At 38.3% G+C, this 24,170-nt stretch overlaps 1 long non-coding RNA gene across 1 annotated transcript; it reads left to right on the forward strand.

Moving 5' to 3' along the window:
* Positions 1-4,607: 4,607 nt before the first annotated feature.
* On the forward strand, positions 4,608-18,945 carry LOC310897640. Its single transcript, XR_014582430.1, has 5 exons — positions 4,608-4,696; positions 5,728-5,908; positions 8,839-9,029; positions 15,132-15,285; positions 16,742-18,945. It is a non-coding gene; the product is annotated as an uncharacterized lncRNA (long non-coding RNA).
* The last annotated feature ends 5,225 nt before the right edge of the window (positions 18,946-24,170 follow it).

Here is a 24,170-nt window from a genome sequence, read left to right on the forward strand (position 1 = left end):
TCCGACTATATTCTGTTGCAGAAGAGCTTACTCCCCACTCCTATTATTTACTTAAAAGCATTTAATAATAGTGTCAATATTATAAGAGTAAAAGTCATACACTTCTCAGCTAACAGGAGCTGGAAAATGCTTCCTAGGGAATAGGGTCTAATCCTGCAAGATTAGAGATTGCAACATCAACTGAATTGAGAATAAAGATGAACTGTGTCACATCACAGGTCTTAATTTTAAGATGACTCATTGCAAAGAGACTAGAGCAGCTAGTTTTGAATTACAGAGAAAACTTGGAATGAAAAATGGAGAGATAAACCATGTTTGTTGGGAAATCCTCATCTTTAACTAATAAAGGCTTTTAATACGTACTTTTCTTCCCCCTCTTGCTCAATTAAAAATATGTTAATACAATGTTAAGTTTGAGATTTAAACCCACAAGAGTCAGGAAATTCAGAATTAAGACTCCCTTGGTAACCTTAATTCTGTTCCCATTGTGCATATTATATTTTATGATAGGGTCTTTCATTACGTGATCACATAACACTGGGGCAGTGTGACATGCAAAGAGTGGTGTTGAATAAGTGTGTGGTTTGTTATGGAGGTTAAAGAAATGTCAATGTCACTAAGTAGTCTTGCAAAAATGTAGCAACTGTACTTTTTATAAAATTATTGTTTCATTATTGAAATAATCACGTTGGCCATACTGTTGTATACAAGCACTATTTTATTCTTCAAAATGGTATGTGTAGCCAGATAAGAAAAGAGGTTTTTCTCCACAGACTGCTCTCAAACACTTGTGAAGGGGATCTTCAAAACCCATGTAGTTTTATGTTAGGAACTGCTGCTTTCGCTTTTTGTCTTTGGAAATTGTATGGGTGGTACCAAGCCCTGGGAAGATGTTGGACTACTGTTCTGGAATATGAACTATTTTGTTAACCACTAAAAAAGTGTCTGGGAACTTTTTATTATAAAAATAAAAATGCTTAAAAATATTGCCCAAAACTATTTAATATTCTGTAAGTAAGGTGTGAGTCTTGCCAGCTTTTGAGTTCAGAGGATATCTTCAGTAGTGGTCTCCTAATTTCTGGGAACAATTTTTGATTTGGAGATATAAAGCTATATTGGAGGCAAAGATCTGAGTCTTTCCTTCTTCAGACCTCCTAACTACATGGACACTAAGATTTCATCTTCTGTTAGGGCATTATTTCATAGAATCATAGGATCATGAAGGTTGGAAAAGACCTTCAAGATCATCTGGTCCAACCATCCCCTTACCACTAATATCACCCACTAAACCATGTCCTGAACCACCATCCAACCTTTCCTTCAACACCCCCAGGGACAGTGACTCCACCACCTCCCTGGGCAACCTGTTCTAATGCCTGACTGCTCTTTCTGAGAAGAAATGTCTCCTAATTTCCAACCTAAACCTCCCCTGGCGCAACTTGAGGCCATTCCCTCTAGTCCTGTCACTAGTTACCTGTGAGAAGAGGCCAACCCCCAGCTCCCCACACCTTCTTTTCAGGTAGCTGTAGAGAGCAATAAGGTCTGCCCTGAGCCTCTTCTTCTCCAGACTAAACAACCCCAGTTCCCTCAACTACTCCTCATAAGACTTGTGTTCCAGACCCTTCACCAGCTTTTTAGCCCTTCACTGGACACCTTCCAGGGCCTCGATGTCCTTCTTGTACCGAGAGGACCAAAGCTGAACATAGTACTTGAGGTGCAGCCTGAGCAGAGCACAGTGCAGGGGGACAATCACCTCCGTGGCTCTGCTGGCTACACTATTCCTGATACAAGCCAGGGTGGCTTTGACCTTCTTGGCCACCTGGGCACAGTGCCAGCTCCTGTTCAGGTGAGCATTGACAAACACCCCTAGATCCTTTTCCTCTGCACAGATTTCCAGCCACTCTGCCCCAAGCCTGTAGAGCTGCATGGGGCTGTTGTGACCAAAGTGCAGGACCCGGCACTTAGCCATGTTGAACCTCATCCCATTGGCCTCTGCCCATTGACCCTCCCAGGTCCCTCTGCAGGGCCTTCCTACCCTCCAGCAGATTGACATTTTCCCCCAACTTGGTGTTTGCAAATTTATTGAGTGTACACTCAATTCCCTCATCCAAATCATCCATAAAGATATTAAAGAGGGTGGGTTCCAACACTGACCTCTGGGGAACAGTGACCGGAAATGGTCTGAGTTTAGTCAACCACATAAATAATACAAAGATACTTCCATGGGCTAAGACTCTCCCCCCAGTCATAGGAAATCTGTCATATCTATGTTTTATTTAATGGCAACCAATGTGTGTTAAGGGCATGCCGATATACTGGCTTCCTTTTTTTTTTTTTTTTTGTTTTGTTTTGAGTGGGACAACTCCATGGGTGGAAGAACTTTTAAAGAAGGACTAGTAGTTTCCAGGTGGGTGAAAGGAGAATAGTTCTCCAGCTATGCATGTGTCCTGGCAAACTCTCTTTGAAATGCTGCATATGTCAGGATCAAAAGCACCGGAGTATATTCAGAAGGATGATTTGAGAGCATGTAGACATCCCAGATGTCTTGTCCAGCTAGGGTATGTACTACAGCCCATCACAGAAATGTTTGAAATGTTTCAAAATAGAGTTCACATTTTTGAACATAGGGACTACTTTTTGGACAGGAAGTTGGTCAGCTCTATCCTTTGGCATGATTGCTTGCAGTTTTTCTTTACATTTTGATTTCAGTTATTATTTTTTATCCTCTTTTTAAGCTTGTTTAATTTATTGCACAGAGGTAAAATGGTGGAATTTAATGATCTGTGAGAAACATAAGTTAGTTTAGATGATGTATAGGTCTCATCTGGCCCTAAACTTCATGAATTGATCAACTTTGGGAGCAGCCTGGTTTCCTACCTTAAACATCTAACTTGCAATGAAATTTTTAGTGCTTAGTGAATAAGCCTCAATGTGTTAAAGTTCCCTCTATAGGCAATGAAAAGATTCAGGTGCGTCTGGAATGTAACCACATAATTTGGAGAGAATCTTTTCTGCAGGATTCAAGGATGCAGGATCCTCTTGCCAACACCTTTCTGTCCTAGCCCATATAGAAATCAGGGGGCACTAAACACATAACTTTGACTGAAACTTCTGTACTATTAAAGTCTTGTAAGAAATATTCTAAAAAGCAATATAACTTCTGATGAACATCAAGCTGACATGGCAGTAGAAATGCAGTGCTTCCTAAAATCAGTCATATTGTATTGGGGAAATTAAATTAAACATAAGCAACCAAGAATCTGGCTTTTCATTTCTGATCTTCAAAGCTAATTCATTACCTTAAGTAAACTATTCAGGAGTTATGAAGCTCAATAAAATATGACCCTGATGTAGGCACACAGGCCTGAGTTTTCTTATTTTGTAATGTGGCAATGACAGAAATACTGAATTATTTTGCATGGGGGAGGGCATGAGAATGAAAGAGCCTTACTGACACCTCTTTGGAAAGAGGACCTGAGATTCTTCCCAGCTAACCTAAAACATGTTTAAAGTTTTATTCACTAAAGTTAAGAGCTGAGCTAAGTTATGAACTTAGAGGCCTATAAAGGTGGTGCCCTTCCTTTGGGTAGTGTGCATGTTAGAAGCTGAAATCAGTTGAAAGAATTTTTGCATATAAATGTGACAAATTGTAGGAATTATTGCAGTATGTTCTCTTATTGTAATGTTGTAATGGGTAATGGGTACATGTTGTCTCCTTCCTAAGAGCATCGTCTTAACCAGAAAGTTGCAGGAATAGCTGGTGTATGGCAGGATGGCAAAGAGAGGTGTTGCTCTGCATGCCATCACTGCAGCTGAGGTTCAGTGCCCCAGCCCTGGACCACTGGATGGGATGTTTTCCCCTGCAGCTTCAGGTAAGCTAGTTAATCTCTGGATGCTCCTAAAAATTGAGGTATTATAATATTATATCCCTCCTTTTATTTTTCCCCTTAATCTTTTACCCCACTGAGTTCTTTGCGGCACACCCTATCCCTTGCTATGCTTAACATTCATTCTTGTAAGTAATTATTAATGATGACTTCAAGGCATAAAACTAAAAGCTGCAAACTCTGAGGGCAGACACATGCTATACAATACCAAGGAGGACTTTAAAGGCTTCTCCTTCCTCTCCTCTTCTTTCAGATGCTAAAGATATAATTAGTACCGTGTTTCCTGCCTTTGACATTAAGTACCACCTCAGACAAGAAACATAATGATATTTTGTCAGCACAGACATAAAAAGGTTAGATTCAAAATGGTGGCATTCCTGTACTTAACTAGATAGTTTCAAAGAGATTTATAACCAGCTATAACCAGCTATAACCAGCTGTGAGTTTTCCTCACATGGCTGCCCTTTCAGTTCCAACCTGTTAAAGTCTCTGATGATCCTAAGACCTTGTACAGTTTGACATTTGAAGGGTATCATTGTTTCCTTAAAGCAACAAGATCTTTCTTCCCCCTGGGATTTAAAAATAAATAAATAAAAATAAAAACAAAAGGAGAAGAAGAAGAAGAAGAAAAAGGTCCTAAAGCAGAATAGTGACTAGCAGCAATGGGAAGGTTTAGGAAGCCAGAACAAGGGCTGTGGGTGGTGTGGGTGGTGAAGCAATCTGCTGCTCAGTCCTGCAGCAGGAGGGATATGAGAGGAAGAACCTGCTGTCTGCTGATGAGTGAGCTGAACAGGCCTCATGGTGGTTGGGTAAGGAGCTGGGTTAATGGTGTGGGCTAGACAACAGAGGTGGGAAGGGGAAAAAATGTTCTTTTTTGGAAACAACAAACTGCAGAACTGGTAAAAGTTATCTTTAGGCACAAAAAATCTTAAATGCAACAGTTGATGGGTGAACCAGCTCCAGAAATTAAATGGAATTGATAACAATAATTTTTTTTTAGTGGTATCCATTCTCTGATCTGATTCACCGGGTGACTGCACAAACCTGAATTTCACTTACCAGCATAAGTATGAACGTTGTCTAAATTAAGCAACACAATGCAGATACATAAACTGAGATGACTGTCATGATGATCTGTACTTGTTATTTTGGCTCTTGACATAAATATAAAGTAAAGGGGAAAATAAAATGTTGGAAATTCCAAGTACCACTACTATTGATTTTTAAACAAAAAGAGTATGTCCACAAGAATTACAACTGTCTAACAGACCTAGGTTTGAAATCAAGTAACTTAATTTGAAATATCTACTTTTTACAGATTTTGAAAAGTGACAATAACAGTGTTATTTTAAATATTACTCCTAAAGCTCCTTCACTTCAGTTTCCAATTCATGTGTGTTAAGTCTCAGGAAAAATGAGAAAAGAGCACGAGCACTCTTTTTGTAACTAGCAGGAATTTATCTTGTCCTTCACAAACTTCTTGCATAGTTTTCTGACAAACTCTGTCCTTTGGGTTGTTATTTGAAGGTAGAGGGTCATCCTTTAGCCCACTTAAAAAAAAAAGTTAGCTCAGGGCAATATTTACAATGACAGAACCCCTCACTTATTCAGGTCTGTTGGTATGCTATTAATACTGAAATTAGTATTAATATTATGGAATAATATTAATTATATTAATATTATTAATTATAAATTAAATTAAATTTAATTATAAATTAAATATATTAATATATTAATATTATGGAATAATATTAATTTTAATTCTATTATTAACAATAAACACAATATTTCTAGATACTAAGCTTATTGTGACAAATGGAAAATCTGTTTTCTGTTCCAGCTCTGTAACAGATATTACGAGAGACTCTCAGCAAGCATCTTTTGCTGTTTCCCATGTTGTCTGTAAAATGGACATAAGGATAATTTGTAATTTACTTTATACATTTTGAGAGACGTACTGAATTAAGTACTATGTTTCTGAACAGACTGCTATGTCATTGTGGAAAAGAGGATCACTCAAGGTCATGCCAGTGTGCTGATTAGATTTCATTTTTTTTTGCTGCTGTGTTCATATTTACTTATTAAATATGCAACCTGTAGGTGGTAGGAATTGTTTATTTTTTACAGATGTGCTACTATTGGATGTTATGTAGAGGTCAAGTTAATTTCCTCAAATATCTTAGTCTGTCAGATATCTTTTGAATGTTGTTTTCTTTTTCTTTATGTATGGGGCCCTTTATGCTGAGTCGGTAGCTCATACCCTTGCAGCTTCATATGAACGGGTACTGTGGCTTTAGTGACTCACAGACTTACCCTTCTGCTCTCTGAGAAGTCATGCAAAGGGGAGATGGAGGTCAATCTTGCTACAGGAGCTGGGTCAGCTTCACATGTTTTTATGAAGGGTGGTAAATGTCAGTTGTAATTTCAGATAAAATATATATAGTGAGATTTCTTTGCCATTCACACGGGCAGTTTTAACATGAGGACATGACAGCTTTATGTCTTTTTCTCTATGGCTTGATCTCATTCTGTCTGTTTAATTCTTTTAACCTAAAGATACAAGGAGGAATTATTTACATTTGCGTATGGATCCTGGTTTTGATTTTATTACGTGTGCTAGTGTTTAAACAATGTGTATCAAGCAGTGCTTTGCTCCTGCCTCTGCTGCCTGGGTGAGGCCACAAGAAACACAAACAGCTCCTAAAGCTGTACCATCACACATCTTATTTGCAGCTTGATGGCTAATATGGCCTCTGCAGGTCCCTGGGTGGCCCTGAAACAACGATGGAGTGAGAGTCATTTTTCCTTCCTCTTCTACTTTTATCATATATTTTACAATTTATATAATTTACTTCATGTCCCCAGGATTCAGACTCACAGCATGATCATCAGACCTTTCTAAAGCTGTAATTTCTTCTTTTGGTTCTAGTAATGGTTTGTCGAACTAGACCCTCAGAGCTCTTTCATGTATATAGAGTAGTCAAATCTCCCTTCTACTGATACAGAAGCTGAAGCAGGTTCTGAGCTAGCATGAAGGCAGAACTGAGGAACTTGTTGGCTTGGGCAGCACTCAGGCCACATGCCCTGACCATGCACTGATGGATGCATCTGAGAGGTAGGGGTCTAACTCCAAAGTAGTCACTGTTCTCTCTCAGCATAGAGGGACACAAGCACTTCTCAAGTATGTGCGAGATCATCCCAGGGAAGATATCCTATACAGACAATGAAATGTCTACAGATGTGAGCGATTCTCTCAAGTCATGAAAAGGGTACTTAGAGGTACTGGCTGGTTTAGTTTTGGACAGCAAACTATAACAAGCCCCCAGTTAAAAGAGGAAAGTGCACCATTCTGGATGGCAGCCTGAAAATCCTCTCCTGGAAGGTAAGACAGTGCTTGGGCTCTGAGGCCGTTCTTCGCTCTCCTCCTGCCGAGCAATAACGAAAAGCTTGAAGTAATGTCATCTAAAAGGAAATGTCCTGTAAGGTTAAAAATAAAACATAAAATATTAATAAATAATAGTAATAAAAAAAAAAGTTTTGTTGCTCATCTCCATCCTGCCTGGCAACCCCGTCAATGGTCCTGCCAGTCAGGAAGCAAAAGTTAAAGATCTGTCAATCACAGATAGTAAATAAACTCCATCCCATTCCCATCCCATGACTCTTTTCTCCTGCAATGCAGCTACCTAGCTATCAAAGTAATTTCCTTTTTTTTTTTTTTTGGCCTTTTTTTAGCTGCTGAATGCAGCTGATGATTATTTGAGAGGTGATTCAGGCCATTGCTGGTGAGGTGAGAGGCTGCTGGTAAAAGGGCAGTGTTTGGGGCTGCTGCTGGAGCGAACAAGAGAAATGAATGACAAGATTACATACGGTTATCCTGTTTGTTAGCACTTGCTTGGGTCCCATCATGTATCCTGGCCCTAGCCCCTCTGGGAGGGTCACCAGGAGGACTGCAGTCTCTGCTCTTGCTTTGAAGTCCCTCCTGGGAGGAAATGGGTAGGCTGAGATTCGTTCACTACCCGAGACTGAAAGATGCTGAATTCTTGTCTTCCTGGACAGTGGTGACATGATATCGCCTGTGGGGAACTGATGGGGCTAATAGGAGGAGATGGCAGTACATCAGGCTGAAATCCAGATGAAAAAGAGGCATCCTTTCTGCAGGGAAACAAAAGCACCTTATGGTCCTGTGTATTTCCAAGGCTGATTCTCCTGACATTTTGGGGGAATTTCCTTACATTTAGCTGCAACAAGGGAATGCAGTTCAGTAAAGAACATTTCACCGTAATTTTGCCACAGTCTAGTAGTCTAAGACTAGTCTACTAGACCCTGCCCTCCCTCACCTTTGATGTTCATTGTGGCTTGTCCCTGAAGTTTTCATTTCTTATGTTTGTTTGTTTGTTTGTTTGTTTTGTTTTGTTTTTGGAAGGAAAAAAATGTTTCATATTGAAGGGAATAAATTGTAGTTCTTCAGGGAAAGGAGATCAGAGTATGTTCCTCACTATATTGCTGAATATACGTTTTGAATGTATATTTGGCTTTCCCTCTAAGACCTGTGACGCAGGTAAAAGGTGGAGAAGATACTGCTGATGCTTTCTGTCATTGTGAAGCTGCAATCAATTCCTATTAACAAAAGGCCCAAATCTTCTTTCAGTGGTGTTGGCTAAGACTACAGGAGGATCAGGATTGCTTCAGCATTTTTAACTTTCAGAATGTCTTTGATGTGAAAGCATTGTGAAGAAAACAGGATTTTATGTAAGATGACCACAGTCCCCTTCTCTCAAGGAAATAATTTCAGATTTTCCTACAATCTTCAGTCTATAGCTCAAAGCCCTGTGCTTGCCTTTGAGATGATTAGGACTTACAGCCTAAGTACTGAAAGCATTAAGTCCACCTCTTCTCTCCCTCTTCTTTCTCCAAAAGGCTATTTCAGTGCTTACTCCTGTCCATCATACAGGTGATGGGAAAAGACAGAAGCACGTGAAAATGGCTATGCTGGATCAGACTAAAGATCTCTTTGGCCTGGCAGCCTGGCTCTGAAAAACACCAAGGGAGGCGTCCAAAGCCAGTGAAGGTCACGCAGAGATATTTCCGTCTTCTCTCTCCTCCCACCCAACCTCCAGTGATATGGGATTTCCTGAGCATGAGGTAACATCTTGTTGGACCCTAAATTTAATCTGAGTACAATGCTTTTCTAAAATTACTATATTTGTTTGTATTGGTGCAGACCATGTCAGCATAGCCTAGCACAGAAGATGTGCTAGGTGTTATGCAAACATGGGACAGAATGGCTCTTTCTGCCACACCAGAACCATACTGACAATGAACTTGCAATGCTGGTATGTAAAACGTATTAAACGATTTAAAGTAAAGAAGGGTGAGGCAGCTGTGAGACATTATTAGTCTGCAAGCATATCAGAAAATCAAGCATCTATATATTTTCCATTTTACTGGAGGTATCATGACAGAGCAAAGTTCAACAGGAGGGCCTGAGGCATTTTTCTTGCTAAGAAAGGACAATGAACAAGCTAACCATGTTCTCATCTTCCTGTTTTTATGTTCAAACCTGTTTAATCATCTCCTTGTTTTTGATGCTTATAAAAAATGCTTGAGCATGAAGGGAAACTAGGAGCAAAAGTGTAAGGTACTTCTATGACAACTGACAATGTGGATTCTGAGGCTTAATACCTAGGAGAAACTACCAGAAGATTGCTCTTTTGTCATTCTTAATAAATGAGAGGAGTGAGGTGGGCAAGATATAGAGAATGTCTTGAAGACACAAAAAAAAAGATATGAATTAAAGGAGGGAAGCAAAGATAAAAGAGAGAAATTGATGTGGTTAAAGTGACTTACTAGGAAAATTATGTTCCGAGGATCATTCTGAGGCGATATGAATGGAAATGACGCTGTTTCCCAAGGCCAGGAAAGAATTCACTGCAGTCTTCATTCTGAAAAACTGCTCCAGCTCAAGTTTTCTGTGTTCAGTTTCTTGTGAGAAAGGGTGGTAAGAGTTACCAGTCACTAAACACCAGTGACCTATTGTAAATCCCTGGGATCAGCAAACAGCTATGATGAGTGTCAGGCAGTAATTCCAGAGCTGCAGAGCTGCAATTCCTCAAGTGCTGAGTGTGGAAGAACTTGGGGAAAATTAAGTTCCTACCCACAGGTTTCTGATATTTTTTTGCTCGTCCTGTCCAATAAAAGCTATATAGGGCATAGGTACAGTACTTATCTTTTTCTGATCTGCTAACCTCATGTGCTGTTTTTTAATATAAAACTGCCATATTTTTGTTTGCATGGCCATAAATCTTTAAGCAAGATCCCAAGTTGTTGGAGTGGAGGAAAAAAAAAAAAGCATTGTAAAAGATAACAGTGTATATTTTCTATTACCCTAGAGTTCTTGTTTTCTTTCTTTTAATGTCAGCCCCAACACTAAATAATTATTCTTTTTTACCTTTCAGTTATTCTAATGAACATGGTGCAACTGAAAAATAAGCATTAATGTACAGAACCTGCCAATTTCCTTCCATTCCCATCCTTCTCATAATATATTCCTTTACACTGGTTCCAATAGCCACTCTCCCTGGTAGCAGAAATACTGTAACACTGATGTCTGTCACCTTCTCTTTCTTTCTCTTCTGCCCTATAAGTATATAGCTTACTGCTCTTCTCAAAATGGCAAAAACTCTCAGGAACAGCCCCTTGCTTAACATGTCAAAATGTGAGTTCTGGCTGGCAATTGCTTTGGTTTCATTCCCTTGAGATCTGTCGATGCCAGAAATCAAAGCATAATTTTGCAGATGTTGAGATCCTTTAAGCCCCCTAGGTTGCAAAACTAAGCCATAAGGCCAGCTGGCACTGTGTACGTGTGCTAAGAATGTAAAAGTATACATTTTTAGTTTTCAACCAACAATGACCGACCGCTGGTAACTTCAACAAAGTGAAGCATTACTTGTTTTATTTTTGGAGAGTAAGTGGCTCTGTGCATTCCCCTGAGCTCTTCTTCTGTTCTGTAGTGCTGCTGTTTTAAAGATGCCGTTCAGAATTATCAAAGTTTCTTTGGTGCCTTTCCAGCATATTTGCTGTTTTCAAAGGGATACCATACTCTGACAGCATGTTCAGTTCATGGCAGAAAATTTAGGAGTTACTTCAGCAAACCTTAACTGTTGATTTCAAACCATTTTACATTTCTTTTAAAGGAAACATTCAAGGGGGAGGAAAAATAGTACAATGTCTGAATTAAAAGAAGAAGAAGATAAGACAGCTACCAGGCTCTTTACTATATGTTCTTATATGCAAAGACGCACCATATAGTCAAAGTGGGTATGGGAGCTTAGATATGGCACAATTCTGTGCTATGCACTAATGGCAAAATTAAAAAACACATCTTTACATTTCTGAAGGACTTGGACAATGAACAGTGCAGTCACATTTTTTCATCTGGAATTTTCCTTTCATGTATCTGTTTGAGTCCTTTCATTCAGTGCAACATATTTTTCCTGAATCTTGAGAGTAACTGGTAAAAGCAATGTTGCTGGTGAGGTGATTTCTGAGATGATATGCAGATAGCTCTGCACTTATTTCCTATTAGGACAAAGAAAAAGCTTTTTGACTTTTATGTATGGAACCCATCCAGTGGAGAGACTGCCCAGAGAGATATTATGGTCTTGTTGTCACTCAGGATTTGATAGAGTCAACTTCAAACTGATGGGATTCACCCCTAGATAAGCCACAGACTGAGTCAGGATCTCATTGATGGCATGTGAACAACATGGCAGACACTCATGTGTGGTTCTTCAATGTCCATCTGTTTACTCTGACTGCAATGTTACTCTAAACTTTTTTTCCCTGCAGTTCTGATCAGAAATTCCAGGACCTGAGGAACCTTTCCTACAGCAAATTACACCCAAACTGCTAGGTTCTCATGCACAGTTTAAATTTCAATGAAGTGGTATTTTCCAATGAAAAAAAAAAAGTTTAATTGAAAAATTCCTGACAAGCTCTAATCCTATTAACTTCACTGTGGTTGCACATATGCTAATGAGTGCCGTGTGTGTGAGACTGTTGCTAAATTTGCAAAACACAATACCCAGGACATGCATATTATATGTAGTTTGACACAGGCACATATGGTTTATATTCTGTATTCTAAAACAATATTATGAACATTTTATAAGGTTGCAAAAGTAAGTATTGTAAATTCAAGAAATGCAAAAGTTATTGAGGCATGCACTTTGGACTCTCCCTCTCTCCAATGTAATTGGCCATGTTCACCTTCCACTTCCTCTTCTTTCCCTTCTTGTCCCTCTCATATTCCTCCTTCCTCTCCTCAGTGCCTTTCTTCTATGGCTAGCCTTCCTTAGCAAATAGCACATGACATACATGGCTCCAATGCACCACTAGCTGTCAACATGAGCTGATGTTGTCGTAGTGCTTTCTCTTATCTTCTTTCTGTCCTGTCTAGCCAGACTAAGCTCTGCAGGGTAAAGGGTATCCACTCCACGGAGTGTGGACAATTTACTGCATTGCACTTGACTGATCTGTGGACACTTCTGTAGCAAGTACAGTTCAGCAATACTTATTTCTCTAAATATATGCATTATGATGTATTATTATCTTTAGCTAAGCAATTGCTAACTTGCAATCACTTTCTTTCTTTTTTTTTTTTCTTGACCAGAGGTTCTAATTCTCCTTGTGCACCAAAATTATTTCAATTTCCCTATGCCTGTGAGTCTGTAGAGATAAGTAGTTGTCTTTCTTTTGCTAGGATAACTACTTCACTTTGATGCTCACTGTCCCAAGCCTAGGAAGAAGCCTTTGTTGATATGAAACTTCAGTGAAGTCTTCTGGCACTGTTCATGCACAAGGATTTGCCTCTACATTTTAACTTTGAGATGAAACGCAGACAGACATTTTCCTCAAGAGACAGAACAAACAGAGCTGACGGAGAAATGTCAACCCAATGGGTAGGTGTGTCAAACTGCCTTCACACAAGTGAGAGTCTAGACTAAGGTAGACATCTACTCTCCATCATTAGTCCACAGAAAAAGATGGCTGAGATGAATTCCCCTGCAGTGATACCTAATTTAATCATCTGTATTTAGGGAGGATAAGTTGTCTTCTGTAAGGATATGCTCTCGCTATTCAACAGATTTAACCATCCTGCTTAGACACCATGGCTAATTATTAGGTGGCTAATGTAGGATGAAATAAATCTCTTATTTTAGTGCAGTTTCAGGTGACTTTAGCTGCTGTACTGAATCCTGTTGCTTTCAGGGTCTTGTGTTTCAGGGTCTTGTGTTGCCACTTGCAGAATGGTGGGGAAGTCAACAAGAGGGGTACTGCGCTGTATGTTTCTTGCCACACGGGAGCTGGTCTAAGCTGCAAGTGCTGTGATGCAACACAGCAGTTTCAGCAGATATATATTAGTGTCACATTGACCTGAAACAAAGTGTTTTTATTCAGCATAACAAGATGAAATATTTAGAATCCAGTTGACTTGACCCAAAAGAATGTATTTTGCTTACATTTTCCTTATGGAAAATTGAAACATTTCTGGAAAAATGTAATGTTTTCCCACAGAAAACTCTTTTTCACTGAAAAAAAGTTTTGATGGAACATTTCCAACCAGCTGTAATTATAGTGCATACATAAAAAGGACCAAACTGATGCTGTAAGGGCATTCCTAGCTGTAATCTATCCATAATCTCTGAGTGTTAGTCTCTGTAACATCACAACTTTTGAAAGTTATGAAACTTTTTTAACATTCATAACTTCTTAAAAACTCACATAAATGGACTGTGTTGTATTCAACGTACACTGACCTGTACTAAATTAAAGGGCAAACCCATGACAGAGACAGTCACTTATTAGACACTGGGCAAGGACCACCAAATTCATGTTCATGTCTGAAGCTGTTGATGCATCCGATTCCAAGTCCCGGAAGGTTTCAGTTTTATATCACTAGCAAGTCAAGAGGAGATGCAAATGATAATTCCTGAAGTGTGAAAAAGAATTTGGCTCTTTTTAGATAAACTGCAATCCAGTTTTCTTGGACATAGGTACATTTTGAGGAGAATGGAGGGTTTTTGCACTCCTCCCCCAACCCCTGCTGGAAGTAACAAGCTTATTGCATTTTACACCCAGGTGTTTGCCATAGAATCTGACACATAACTGTGCCCTGGAAAACTATAAAACAATATAATTTATAGAAATAAACTGAGTGAGAATCATTATTTTTTATTGGTACCACTTAATGTGCAGAAAAAGCATACTTTCCAAAAATATGGAATAAACGTTCTGTTAGCCTTATTGGGTCCAAATGTTAGGGTTTAAATTATTTTACTATGCAAACTTTCTTTCATATCTTGGCAGTAGTGATTTCCATTTTTATTCCTTTGGTATCCATAATCTTATTAAAATCAAAAACATATGCTTTGAGATCATTGGACAGATCCCTTCTCCCACCCTACCCCCTTCCCTCCATGTTAAAAAATTCACTGAAAGACCAAAAATCAAGTATTGAGAATAACAGGAATAGCGTAGGAGAAAATGATGCAGGCTATCAGGCCTGAATGGGAAAACAGTTTGAGGAATGTAGTTGGGTTTTCATGCTTTTGATTTGCAAGTCATTAAAGGTGCAAAAGTCTCCAAGCCTCCTGCTGGCTGCCATTCGGAACCCACTCCCTCCCCTGCAACAGGAGGTGCTCATACCGGGATCACATATTTACAGTATGAAAAAGAGTACAGGGGGATGTGAGCTATATGACACTTCTGGAGATGTAACACTTGCTGCAAACCATACATCTCAATGTCACGGAATCATATCTGTGGGGCTGAAATGTTAGCTCATTCCTATGAATTTATGAATTTATGAATATACCATTTTTTTTTTTTTTAGTAGTAGTAGCAGTGCAATTACAAAGCTCTCAACATGCGAGCCCAGCAGTTCCGTGAGTTCCGTGAAATGTATTGTGCATTTCACCTGGTTGCTTTTTAGCCATGGAATACTCAGCAGATGACAGGGATCTTTGATCAGATGACAAAGGCCTTTGCTTAGATATCTTCATGGTGGCAAGAAGATATTTTTTTTTAACTGTCTTTATAAAAACACTTAAATTTACATAAAATCAGTGCTTGTGATAAAATCTGACTTTTGGAGGCAGAGGCCTAACAAAATACTTCATTTTGTCTTCTGAAGTAGTTATTCTAACCTTTTATTCATCTCTGGCATATTCTGCATGAAACTAGCTTTCATCTATTGTGGTGTCCAAAGCTGGAATGGCAGTGAAGATTCCTGTCAATAATGTGAGGGGATTATGAATTAAACTGGCTGCAAACACTCCTGAATCTTCATCACAGTGTAGCTCAGTCTACACTTGAAAAGAAATGCAAATATACTGAGGTGTGTAGATTCACTGTAAATGCACCCAAACTGTCTTTATTCTGCCTGGTAGTGATATCATGTGATGGTTTATTGAGTATGTTAAAACATGTTTAACATTAAGTATAACCCAAACACTGAATTTCTTAAGGGAGCTGTTATTTACGGCATTGCAGCTTGTCAACTAATGATTCTTAGAAACATCACTGGGGATATATGAGTTGTTGCTATAGCTTTGGGAAGGGCATTTTTTAATCACTGTTGTAGGAACAGAACAGAACTCAGCCAAAACTAAAAAGTTGCAGTTTGTGCTTTTTTTTTAAATGACATTTTGAGACTGAGATCAGCAGGATTTACATCCTGCTGAAAGCAGGATGAAGAATCCCCAGTAATTTCATAGAAGCTGAAACACACCTTCTGGGTGTGGAGGATTCTCAGGACTTTCAGTCACTTCTGCTGACACAATCCAACTTTGAGCTGGTAGTTGAGATGTGACAGGTTCTCAGTTCCTTTGTTGTTTGATCCATGATTCGTATCATATGTTGTGATTCTGGTACTTTAGAGTGCTAGACAAATTTCAAACCTGTCCCTTTAAAGATGCCACTGAATTTCATAGTTTTATTTGATCCACCATTTACTCTGTTTGGTCTAGTATTGAAAGCTGTGAGGTAGTAGTATACCTTGAACACAAAGTACACAAAGTACACTTATTTGAGCATGATATAAAATGCATAACTTAATCCACTTCTAAAATGGGGTTCAGCATGCTGAGAAAGGGGAGCTTTTATTCCAGATAAGGCAATTCCTTGATCAGAAGGGGAACTGTGCTAGCTTGCCTGGGTCACTGAACCCAAGGACCAAAGATGAGTAGAGTTGTTGTAAGTGCCTTTTACAGGACAGGGACACACCCCCCTCAGCCTTGGTTTGTATCTCCTGAAGATGACAAATGCTTTCTACTTGCAAAATCCAGGCACCTCCTGAACATTGTAGGTTACCCCCTGTCTCTCATCACTGGCTATTTCAAGAGCCTGGGATGACTGACTCCTAAATGTTACCCTATTTGTAGACCATGCTATTTATATTATCTGCTGATTAAACTGAGAAAGAACAATTGCGGTTTGTTTGAACTTGTCGTGAACTAAGGCAGTTTATCAAATTGACAGTTATGGCTGAACTATAAACTCAAGTCCAATTTTTCAAAATGGGTATGCAAGAACCCCAAGAACTATAACTGAGAATCAAAATAAGAGGAGTACAATAGGTGTGTGAGGAAAAGGACATTGATTTTAGGTCGTACCAAAGCAGCTCCTATGCAAGTAATGTTTAGGCACCTGAACTGGAACACAAATATCATTACTTTCTGGTATTCTTTGTTAAATAGTAATTGAGCATACTTTCTGCATGATGGAGAAACTATCTTAGTTATAAATAGGAAACTTTTGAATATAATTAACAATGATTTTTTCTTCTTTTGCAGAAAACATCCATAGAAAATAAAATTAAAACAAAAATATTTTGCTGAAAAAAGAGTAACTTTTCCAGGAAGACATGAGGACTGTTTTTCATTAGTGTGAACCATGGGAAATATTGCAGCTTCATCAGTGAAGGCCTGACATACGATTTCTATCAAAGACACATTTCATTTACCCTGGGCTTATTCAGCACTACTCTTATACAATGTTCCCTACCAGCTGTTGTTGCTGCTGTTTGCTAGTAATTGATTGCTTTGTTCCTGGCCTGAGAAATAGTGTTATTTAGTGCTTAAGCTTCTAATGGGCTACCAGTTTCTTCCTTTACCAAATACTAATTGTGCCAAAAAATATGGACAGGCCCCTAACAAAACTTGAGATGCAAGTAAAGTTTTGAGTTTTGTTGTTTAATTTCATCCTTCCCCACATAAATTATACTGCAGTAAGTATTCCTGACCCTCTAAAATAACACTAATTTGCCAAAGTATCTGCTTCCTTATGTATCAGCCACATGTTCTATTTTTATCCCAGTGGTGAATCCAAGAAGTCAAATTACCCATTACTAATGGTCATGTGGCTGCAGTGACTGAGAGTCCAGAAAATGTAGAGAAAATGTCTGAAAATATTTTTGGGAATGTACAAGAAAAGCAGACGTGTGTACACTTTGTAGTAAATGATAAGATACAGTAGTCTAGATACTAAGTTTTTTGAAAGCTCTTTAAGGAGGACCATTCATGGACATTCTCATTATGCATTTTCATTCTGGTCCTGCTTATTCATCTAACTTGAAACTATATTACACAGTTATGTCACACAGACTTCAACAGCACTGTGTGTAAGAGCAAATGTGCACCAGCTTGTGTCAAGGGCATGAAAAAGGACCAGCCCTTGTTGGTTCCCTTTTGGTAGAAAGTATTTGCTAAAATTGGCTGGGAGCTGTCCTAGAGGATTCTTGGTTGGTATGTATCGTGAAAGTGATGAATTCAAGCACAGAAGTGAGATTAATGGATTTATGGAGGGTAGGGTTCTTTTTTCTTGCAGGGATTATTATTATTATTATTGTGGCTGCATTTTTAAATGGAATGAATGGTGCATTTAAATTCAATTGATGTTTAAATTTAATTGATTTTGCATTTAAATTTAATTAATGCTTATAGATGTGTTCTGTATGTGACTTGCTGGCAATCCTATTGTGAATGATGCTCTCATTCTAATTATTTCCTCCAGATTAGGATTTTGGGAGCTTCTGGAAAAGTTACGTCATACATGATAAAGGGTCAGAATGTTAGTGCCTCCGGTTAACCTGATATCATTAGAAAATTCACTTTATATTGAAAAGAAGAAGCCACAAGTTTACTTGAAGGTATATACATTCGGTTTGGGGAAATACAATACAATACACTGAACAGAATTTGCTTTGGAATTTGCTTAATGACAGGTTCTATAATTAGATTAGGCCTCAGCATTCCTGTTAATGATGTAAAGGAAGCTGGCTATGCATTAAACGTTTGATTTTATTTATTTTTCCCAGACAGGAATAAAATAGCTAGAGAGTTGAAAACAAAAACAAACAAACAAACAAAAAAGTATTCATTAGTTCTAATAAGTGTGTATATTGAAAAAATCATTGGTAAGAGTAAAGTAGATTTAAAAAGTTATAGGCATAAGATCTGGATCCAAATATGTAGCAAGAAAAAAAAAAAAAGCCCCACAAGAGTTTGATAAAGATTATTTCCTCTTCATGTGTGTCCAAGGCAAAGGTGAAGAGAATTTTTAAATCTCGATGAGGAGAACTTGTACCGGATGTTGTCGGGTCCTATAACACTAAATTTAAAACATGGACCTTTCTGCAAAGGAAATAATCAATCCACTGCTTTGTGTTCAGATGCTGATCAGTCAGAGTTTTGCCTGATTAATGAGTAAAGATCAAACCAGAATATTCTGAAAACCATAACTGCGGATGTGATTTGGCCATTATCAGTGTTCTGGGTCTGCTCTTGGGGCAACATAACAACTCTCTGATCCCTGTGCAGAACTCTTCAGAAAGTCTTGGCATCATGCAGTACTAACATAAACAGTTTACAGTCAAGGAAATTGTGGTATAAAATGTCTGAATAACATAATGTAGGTGCAACATGTGTTTTGAAAGTGCACTTGGGACTTGGCAGAAAAGCAGGAGAGGAAGGAATATTGGAAAAAATAACAAAAATAACTCATCTGTTTTTTTGATTTTTTTTCCTATTCTCCTCCAAGCATTTATTGAACTACAGTGTAATTAGCATTTCTCAACCTTAAAGATTTGTACCATGATGGGATGTTTATAATTATCAAAATAAGGATATTCAAGATATGCAGTGTTTAAAGAATACTCTGTGCAACCCCAAACTCTTCTTTCTGGATTAGATTCCCAAGGGAAATTTCATCTCCACTTTTCCCCGAAATATATTTCTGCACCAAGTAGAAGCACATCGCTTTCACTCCCAAGCCAGGACCCCCAAGGAGTCCCATGTGCATTCCTTTTGCTCCTGCCCCTACTTGGAGCATGGTTTCCTTAGAATTTGTGTATTTGGAACACTTTTCCTACATGTGCTTCACCTGATTACAATAATAAAGGAAAAAAATTGGTACTAGTGATAAAAATATTGACTACTTTCTTTTGGGAGAAACCAGTATTTGGTGAAGTTCCAGTTTTAGGAGTTCGTAGTCAAGTTAACATGGGTTGCTGACTGTGGGAAACTGTATCAAATTGGATTTTCTGCAGAAACACTGGCTATTATCACAGATCTATAAAAAAAGATCATTAAGGCTGGAAATGAAAAAACAAAACAAAACAAAACAAAAACCACACACAAAACCAAACAACCAAACAAAAAAAACCACACCGGCAACAAACCAAACCAAACCAAAAAACCATAACTGATCATCCAATAGATTATCTGAAGGGTTTTCTCTAGTACTTTATAAAGTCTATGTCAATGTCAAATTTATGATCTGGGTGTTTTTCAGTACTTGCTACTTTTCCTCTTGTCCAGTCTCACTTTCTGTCTGTTCTGGTTTGGATACAGAATTCACTTTCCTTGTTCTTTCTAACAAATTAATTCTTACTAAACTGAAATGTTCTGCTTTGTCTTAAACCCACATGCAAATGTTTTGAGGAAGTTAGTCGAAAATACTTTGTTGTAGTTCTAAGTGTGAAACAATATGCTCTTAACAGCTGCTACAACAATAAAAATTGTACTTAAAGCCTGACTTATGTATGTCCCATTGAGTGCTCAAGTGCAAGCCAAGTTTTAAATAGATTGGTTCAGTAGCTCTAGAGGTCTGCATGTTGAAGAAATTCATAAACATTTCTTCTATTATAAAAAACTAAACAAATTCCATTTGGACAATTTCAGGACATTCTAAAGCTTGTTATGGACTCTGAGCTGGTGACAGACCAGAGTGATTCATCTTTGTGACAGCAAAGTTTAACAGATCCTTGGTCAGGGATTTGGGCCTCTTTGTGCAAAGCAGAACACACATTCAAAAGGAAAAGATGCTCCTTCCATATCAAATCCATATTTGCAAACTGTCTGCTGAACATACAGCACTATGAATATTTATGGTTACTGTGTGATTCTTGTAATAATAAAGACACCAACAGACATAAAGGTGAATGAAAAAATAAGTGAATAATACATTTTCTTCTCTCCAAGATGGGGTCCTTCCCATTCTTTTTTTTTTTCATCTTAACCCTGACCCATGCACTTTGCTTCCATAAACACAGAACAAGGAAATTTAATAACACCAGAAAAAATCCTCAGATTAAGGGCAAATATCTAAACTGAATTTAAAATATACTTAGAATAGGATTTTACATATTTTACTTTGTACAGTACAATTTCACGGAGATTTAGCAGAGCTTAAGTACAGAAAAGAGCAGATAGTCATACACTGAGTGCAGAGAGTTAGGTTAGACTTAAGCATTTGGTTACCCCTTAGGAAGGGTACATGAGAGTTAAGGTACTGAGAGATAAAGGCAGATTATCTGTTCATTTTAGCAACTAGTTTTACAGTTCTCTAAACTTTACAGAGGATTGAAAAACACAGATCTCAATGTGTGCAGTGGACTGTATCACCTTTTTGCTAGGAGGTTGGAAAGAGCATTCTCGTAATTTCTCTGGGATTCTCTGATCATTGACTATTCACACTCCTAGCACTCAGAGCCTAGGAGCACTCAAGCAGAGTTCATTTTTCTTTCTTTTTTTTTTTTTCTTTCCCCTTTTATTTATTTATTTATGGATCTAGGTTCACTGTTATTTATTTATTTATTTCTTAATAATGAGGAGCTTTTTGTATCCTGTGTTAGCTTTTCAGGACTCTGTCTTCCCAATGTCTTGGGTTATATTGAGACCACAGCATACTTCCTGGCATTCAAGTGGAATCCTCAGTAGAGCTCCCCAGTGACCTCATTTGTCCCTTGATAAACAGGCTATGATATCTATTCTTAACTGTGGCTGCATTCTCAAGACAGGAAGTCCTGTGTGTAATGGATGAGAACATATCTGGGTAACATTGGAATACATAGAATTAATATCAATATTATCTCAGGTTTGGATTTGATAAGCATCTTTTTGGAAAGGTGTGACTAAGATAACTAGTCCATGTCCCCAGTCATAAGGATTGGTCTCTATGTAAATTCCTCACGCTTTTTTTGCCCTTTGGAGAACTTCTCACAAGTCTTTATAGCCTGATATAAAACTAATGCCTGGAAGTAAATCATCAGGTAGAATTATCATGTATCAGGGTTCTCAGTGCTTTTCCAAAGCTGGTCAAATAGTTTCTCCCAAGTATAATGGTTTAACTAGACAACCATTTTAATTCATACTTCCTGTAAGATGCAGAATTGTCACATTTTTTTGAAAAGTTGAATTTGACTTACATAAATCTGATTCTATCTTCCCATATAAAACTATCGTTTATTTCATCAACCAGATGGAGAGTACCTCCCTTCTCCCTCCCTCACAAGTTATCTTTTTCATCCATGAGCTTCTGCACTGAATGATCCAGTCACCTTTCAATCTTTAATACTGAGCTGAGATCTTTACAGTTTGCATTTTAATATGGCTTAAAAATTTACTTGTTAGAGAACTTCCTACAAGAGCTCCCTTGACCTGGTCTACCCAACAGGTTTCCATCCTCTCCTCATTCAAGCCTTTCCTTAAATGATCTGTTGAGCTCAGCTGCATGTGTCTATGTTATAATCACGGAATCAGAGCCTTGTCCTTACACTTTCTTCAAAGCAGACTTGTGACATTTGCTTATTTGAGGCTATGTCAGAAGCTGTCTGTTACCACATGAATGCCCATAATTATTCTGCCTCAGCTACCTCTGGCCTATCCCTAAAGTTACCTCTGAAAAGACCTTATCTCTTGCTCCCTCATCTGAAGAACTGACAATCTGCTTTAAAAACTTTTTGCCTCCATAAACAGACAAGCAACCTAGTTTGTACTGAAGAAAAATAGATATAATCATGGTCATGATAATTATAGTGGTCATGATCTTATAAAAGTTTCCTTTTTTTTTTTCTGATATCCTAGAAAAGTCGTTTCACATCTCAGGTGAAATCTCTGAGCTTATAATACTTCACATTTATTCCTGCTTTTTTTCTTTCAATAACCAGGATTTTTTTAATATTTTCCTTCCAGTTCTTTTTTAGAACAAGGTAAATAAACATCTGCCAAGGCTGTTTAGGGCAGAAATGATCTTTTCTTACCTCCAGAGAATGGAACAGATGATCTTCTGAGGTCCCTCCTGCTCTAATTTCTGTGAGTCAATGATTTATAAACTAGAAGATTTTTCAGTAACGCTGATTTCTAGCTCTTTCTTGGCAAAAAAAGAAAAAAAAAAGAAAAAAAAGGTAATAAGGACTAAGGAAAGAGGTTTAGTAAGGAAGGGTTTAGCAGATAGGTTCCCCAAATTCTTGCAGATGTCAGCTAGCTATGTTATAGGTGGTCATCATTTCTTTGTAACCCTCTTATGCCTCATTCATGTGACATGGAAACAATTACATGAAAATGCAGATGTAGATTCCAGTAATCTCTTTGGAATAGATAAATAGACTTTGAAATAATTTACAAATGATGTACAAAATCTGTGGGCCATCTGCTCACTGTTGGGGAAAAAAAACATGTTTCTCCCAAAAGGCTTTTTATATACAGAATTGCTCTTTTCACACAGCAAGGAGGAAAACAATAGATAGCCAGCAATCTGGAATGAAACTCACTCACACACACTCAGAGAGCTGCATTGTGATCATCTTTTGTGAAAGCAATTAGGGAAAGAACTGTGTGTATATTAAGAAATTTCTTTTTCTTTGGCCACACGTGAAGCCAGAGAAAGGACCTCTCACAGCAAGAACTGCCTGTGCGTTCTGCTCTGCAGACAGAAAATGAGGTGGCTGTAAAAAGATGGAAGAAGGCAAAATGGGCTTATAGCTATCGTCCACGTTGTGTGTTACCAGTAGTGCAATATCTGCTCCTGTCAAGTCCCTGACAATTTGAACACAATTTCTTCTGGTGTTATTCCAGTATCTTGTAGGGCTCTGCCTATGCAAGTCACTGACAAGGCTCCCCTAAAGGTCCTTTATAGGAAACATATAATGTAAAAATCTGCTTTAATTCTGAGAAATGAGCTTTATTATGCATTATCCTTGTATTGCTGATTTAATAGTTAAACCCCCTTTGAATTAGAGACATGTAGACTACACTCTAAGAGTAATGATCTAGAATTCTTTTGTGTGACCCTTAATCATGTAGGTCACATAAATATTACTAGTGTTTGCATAAGCCAAGTCACAGCATTCTTGGTGGCAAAATTGTCAGCCTAGACTCAGCTGATCTACAGAGGATAGTCTTCTACTGTGAGTCATAGTCTGCACGTGGCCATATCAGCACTTCAAATTTTCTTGACAACCCCATCTGTGTCTGTTGGCAATGCTCTCTAGCTTTGACCAGAGTGGAAACAATTCAGTACGATTCTGAGTCAGTTGAAAGCTGGTTGCCAAACAATAAGATTCCCAGCAAGAGAGTGAGTGGCTCCCTGCAGCTGACAGTCACGTTTTTTCTGCCAGGGATATCCCTCTGAAAAGTTTTAGTTTGAGAAAGAAAAAATAAAGGGCTGGCAGGATTTGATGCGAGTTACAGTGCGTAAGGGGGATCTTGGTACAGTTGGGGGCCAGGTGAGCTATCAGCATGTGCCACCATTCTGGCTACGTGGTGACTGGGAGACAGCACTTGACCAAGAAGTCATACAGGTTGTAGGCTCCATGACATGACACATGGTCTTCAATTGGTGTCACACATCAATCAACCAAACGTGAAACAAGTGGGTCTAGGCTGGAGTCCAGTATGCTGATAATTTGTAGCAGAGTTGTAGGGTGGAGTCCTGAGGAACGAG

Source organism: Anser anser (assembly GCF_964211835.1).
Source record: "Anser anser genome assembly, chromosome: 3".
NCBI lineage: Eukaryota > Metazoa > Chordata > Aves > Anseriformes > Anatidae > Anser > Anser anser.